Consider the following 5538-nt stretch of genomic DNA (forward strand, 5'->3'; position numbering starts at 1 on the left):
AAGTGTCAGAGATTCTTCGAACTCTATGAAACTGCAGGCAAAAATGGTAAGTCCCAAGTATTTTTTTTTTCCTGGGGGGAAATATAACCTTGCTCATTTTCTCAAAAGTGTCTGTGACCGAAAAATAGTCAAGAACCCCTGAGTTAGACCTTGGATCTCTGATGAACTACTTGAGATAAAAGGAATAAACGCTCCGTCTCACATCCAGGTGAACGGCATGAGTACTCGCGGAGCAGGTGCAGAGATGGAGGTAAGTGTGAAGGACCATCCTTAAGGCTCAGCACCTGGTTAGAAAACAGGAGGTGTGAGATTTGCATCTGGTTGGAAAAAAAAAAAAGAAAGAAAGAAAGAAAAGAAAACGGGAGAAACTACCAGGATTGGACAGAGGAAATAAACTGAATCTCCAAACAGGCTCAGCAATGCAATGGGGGCGCTAGAGTGAACATCTCCATGAGAGCACCCCTCCCTGGACTGAGATGGTTGTGAAACCATCCCTATTATCTTTATAAAATTAATCATGAAAGAAGTGGGGAGAAATGAAAATAAACCAAGCTTGCGGCACATCCAGCATCCATCATGCAGTCTGCTTTCTCTGACCTGCTTCCTCATGGCTGTTTGGTGTTTATTGACCTAGAATCATGTAGACCCTGTTACAAGATTATAGCTCCCACACCTGTTCTGCAGATAACAGCTTGAGCCTTATGAAATGTTACGTTTTCCCTTTGAGATATTCCTTCAAGTCTTGCATACTCATGAAAGTAACAACTTGTTTGATCTGAAAGACTCTGCTGATGCCAGCTGGTCTGAAGGACCCCACAGATGCTGACTCGTACCAAAGAATGCAGTTTTTACATTCTGATGATTTCATTCCCCTGACCCCACCAATGAACAACCCCAATTTCCCAGCCCCTCATCCTCCATAATCCCCTTAAAAAACCCCGAATTCCTCAGAGAGATGGATTTGGTTTCCTGCCATCTCTCTGCTCGGGGTCCTGTTATCACTAAACTTTCTTTGCTGCAAACTCTGCTGTCTCAGTGCATTGGTCTGTTACTCTGCAGGGGGCACAGGAACCTGTTGGTTCTGTAACAGCAGAGCCTGCCTTTGCACTCCTTCCTTGCTCAGCCACCAGATGCAGGCCACCCAGGCAGTGGTGACCTTGGGCAGGGTGGCTCTCTGCCACTGAGGCTCACCTTCAGGAGCTGGTGGCTGAGGGCACACACTGGCCACACTCTCTGAGTTGGGCAGCAAAGCCTTCCTTGAATGAGATTCCATCCCACAACTCCATGTCCAGTACAGCTGTATTCTCTCTTCCAGAGTTACTCTAAAGAAGCCCTCCAAGAACATCTGTTTCCCTTCGATGGTTTGTTTTATTTTCCCAGAGAATCAGAGGGCTGTGTGTAGCTTAGGTTCAAAGGACCATTCTCCCTCCCACTCGAGATTTGCAATCCTAGTTGCCAGCCCAAATTAGTGGAGGAGAGTCTTAGGTTTAATATAATCAGGGAGTTTTAGTATTAGAGTGTTTTGATCCCTGAAAGAGATACTATTTACTTATTTTTCTGGAGGAAATGAAAAAATCTATGTGATCTGTCTGAAATTTCATTAAGGGCTAAGAAAAACTAGCCAAGAAAATGGGATTGAAGAGTCCATAGGCAAGAAGAAGGATGGAGCTTTGTGTTTGCTACCCAGAGACCAGCTCCTTTCATAAATCTTACATGGGTTTTTCAGGAAGTACAAAAAAAGCTTAAGTGAAATTAAACATTTATTTTGCAAATGCAAGAGTCACCCATCTCTTCCAGCCTGTAGATGAGAACTCACGGCTCCCCTCAAGCTGTAGGTATGGCTTCAACTTGACTCAAATGTACTATTTCAGAAGATGCTCAAACTTTTAAAGAAAACCAAGTCTAAAGTTCAACTCAGGACCTTTCTTACGAATCATGCACAATTGTAATTTTTAGAACTAACATTGTAGCTTCTGAAAATAAAAGAATAGGAAGAGCAACAAACCGATAAACAGAGAAGCATCCTGGCCTTCTTTGTGCGCCTTCTGGCTTTGCTGCTGCCGCAGTAGGCACTGACCGTGCTGTGCTTCTGGGATCCAGGTCTTCACCTGCTCTCAACAGCCCATGAGCTGGGCCCATATCTCCCCAATTAGAGATTTTACCTTCACAAACAGCGTCCTTCCTAGGACGAGGCTCTGACCACCCAGAAGAACGCTTGCCTTTTGCCTTTTCAACTTCCGTGCTCTTAGCTCCAGTTTAATTCCTCACCAAGTGTCAGTACAGGAAGGGGAAAAAAAGGGGTCAGCTGTCAGGGCAGCTTTGTGCTGGGAGCATTACACCCTCATGGCTGTTTTCTCCAATTAGAATGTTTTCTGGACAGTTTGCTTGTGAACTAGGGCATAACCTGTTCAGCTTTCTCCTTTTGAGAAAAGCCCACTGATTCTCTCTGTGTCCGTAGCGAAGTGTTAAAAAACAAATCCATATTGTACAAATTCAACTTTTGATACAGCTCCGGAAAAACAGCATCTACTGAGAATATGTAATATGATCATTAGTTCCCTAAGCATATTGATGATTAAGTAGCTTTTAACATCGAAGGATCCACCAATTGATGGAGGAAGATGGAAATTAAGATGGTCCCTGATTTTAAAAAAAGTTTAAATTCATTTAAAAGAAAAAAAATTACAGAATGGAAGTCTGGACGTTTCTAGTTTTCTTTCCTGGAGATTAACTGAGCCATCTGAAACTCTTTGAGAAACTGATCTTTAAAAGGCTTTGTGATAAAGTTTAAATTTTGCTCAAATACTGCTGATGTTTATTCTGCTGTTTCTCCAACGAGAAATGTTCCTGCTGAGGCTGGGATAGGCTCACAGAGAATGACTTAGAACATGGGGTTTGTGGCTTTGTGTGGTGGCTCACGTGGTAAGCATGGCACTTTGGGAGACCGAGGTGAGAGGATTGCTTGATGCCAGGAGTTTGTGCCAGCCTGGGCAACATAGTGAGACCTTGCTGCTACTAAAAAGAAAGAAAGAAAAAAGAAAGAAAGAAAGAAAGAAAGAAAAAGAAAATGGCAACATAGTGAGACCTTGTTGCTACTAAAAAAAGAAAGAAAGAAAATGGTGTTTGTGAACTCTATAACCAACTTCTGAGTCAACATGGGACTTCTTGGCTACATACATTCTCTCTCTCTCTTTTTTTTTTGAGATGGAGTCTTGCTTTGTCACCCATGCTGGAGTGTAATGATGTGATCTCGGCTCGTTGTAACCCATGCCTCCAGGGTTCAAGTGATTCTCCTGCTTCAGCCTCCCGAGTAGCTGGGATTACAGGCACCCGCCACCATGCCAGGCTAATTTATTTTTAGCAGACACGGGGTTTCACCACATTGACCAGGCTGGTCTTAAACTCCTGACCCCATGATCCACCCACCTTGGCCTCCCAAAGTGCTGGCATTAAAGGCATGAGCCACCCATACATTCTTTCTTCATGGAACTTAGGATGGTGATCATACATCCAGCCCTCCTCCAAACAGAGCTCATGAAAACTGACAGGACCCTCGACAAGCGACTTGTAAGTATTCACATTTAAGACCAAGTTTTTTCTTTTTATTTAAAATTTCAGGATAAAAAATATATCCATCTTAACCAAAAGCTTCTTTGTGTCCCGCTGTGGTCTGTGTGTTAAGAACATTTAACGTAAGATCTACACTGTTAACAATTTATTTTGTTTATTTTGAGATGGTCTCACTCTGTCGCCCAGGCTGGAGTGCAGTGGTGCAATCACAGCTCACTGCAGCCTCAATCTTCCAGGATTAATCCTTCTACCTCAGTCTCTACCTACCTGATTTCTTTTCTTTTTTTTTTTTTTTTTTTTGAGACAGAGGCTCACTGTCACCTGGGCTGGAGATCAATGGCGAGGTCTCAGCTTACTGCAACCTCTACCTCCCAGGTTCAAGTGATTCTCCCACCTCAGCCTGCTGAGTAGCTGGGATTACTGGCATGTGCCACCACACCTGGCTAATTTTTGTATTTTCAGTAGAGATGGGGTTTCACTGTGTTTGCCAGCCTGGTCTTGAACTTCTGACCTCGTGATCCGCCCACCTTGGCCTCCTAACATACTGGGATTATAGGCATGAGCCATCGTGCCCAGCCTATCCTGATTTCAGTTCTTTTGGATATATGGTAATTCCTGCTTATCTGTTAGACTCTCAGTGGCTGCTTGCAACCACGGATAGCACCAAACTCAATTGCTGTCCGTCCAAACACAGTTTCCATTCATGTCTTCCACCCATATATTTAAGCACTTTTCTATCTACACTAAGCACTCATCACACTCTGTGGCCATAACTTTTGCAGCCTGAGAGGTGACAACAAACCCAACACACCTTTTTGCCTCCTTCTTTACAATTCCATAGACGAAAGATTCGTTCTTACTGTAAATCTTACCAGCCTCAACATATATTTCTTTTTCTTTCCTTATTAAGTTGAGAACTTTCACTTCTTGACTTAAAGGAAGTGCTTTATCGCTTCTCTTTGGCAAATCTGAATCACCAGCATCTCTATTCTTGCACTTTTGGGACAATATGAAGTAAAAGAAAAGCCAAGAAGCTTTTCATATTGTCCAGAAAGTGCAAGAATAGAGACTCAATGTGTACAGTGTGGATCCATGGTGTGGATCAGTCACATCCTGAAAGGGACAGAGTGGGGCAGCTCAAGATTTCATTACGCTACTCAGAACAGTGTGCAATTTACAATTTATGAACGATTTATTTCTGGAATTTTCAATTTTATATTTTCAGACTACCATTGACCATAGGTAACTGAAACTGCAGAAAACAAAACCACGGCCGGGCACGATGGCTCATGCCTGTAATACCAGCACTTTGGCAGGTCAAGGTGGACAGATCACGAGATCAGGAGTTCGAGACCAGCCTGATCCACATGGTGAAACCCCGTCTCTACTAAAAATACAAAAATTAGCTGGGCTTGGTGGCGCGAGCCTGTAATCCCAGCTACTCAGGAGGCTGAGGCGGAGGTTGCAGTGAGCCGAGATTGCACCATTGCACTCCAGCCTGGGTAACAGAGCAAGATGCCATCTAAAAAAAAAAAAAAAAAAAAGGCAAACAAACAAACAAACAAACAAAAAACCCCAGAAAACAAAACCATGGATAAAAGTTACTGTTGTATACCCAGAAGTGAGATTGCTGAATTATCTGCTTATTCTATTTTAATTTTTTTTGAGGAAGCTTCATATTGTTTGGCATAGCAGCTGCATCAATTTCCAGTCCCCATCAACAACGTACAAGGGTTCTAATTCTTCAAACCTCACCAACACTTGTCATCTTTTGCTTTTTGTTAATAGTCATCCTGACAGGTGTGAGACAATATCAAACTGCAGGTTTGATTTTCATTTCCCTGATAATTCATGATGTTCGGCACCTTCTCATGTGCTTTTGGCCACTTCCATGCCCTCTTGGAGAAATGTCTGTTCAGCTCACTTACCCGTTTATACATTGGGTTATATATAATGTGTATGTATGTG

General features: G+C 42.9%; 1 long non-coding RNA gene across 1 annotated transcript; it reads left to right on the plus strand.

The window, feature by feature from the left end:
• On the plus strand, window positions 1-5042 carry LOC135275091 (uncharacterized). Its single transcript, XR_010342797.1, has 3 exons — window positions 1-46; window positions 3495-3567; window positions 4796-5042. It is a non-coding gene; the product is annotated as an uncharacterized LOC135275091 (long non-coding RNA).
• The last annotated feature ends 496 nt before the right edge of the window (window positions 5043-5538 follow it).

Source organism: Aotus nancymaae, unplaced genomic scaffold (genome assembly GCF_030222135.1).
Source record: "Aotus nancymaae isolate 86718 unplaced genomic scaffold, 86718_ANA_hifiasm-v0.15.2.pri h1tg000015l_0, whole genome shotgun sequence".
NCBI classification, from domain to species: Eukaryota; Metazoa; Chordata; class Mammalia; order Primates; family Aotidae; genus Aotus; species Aotus nancymaae.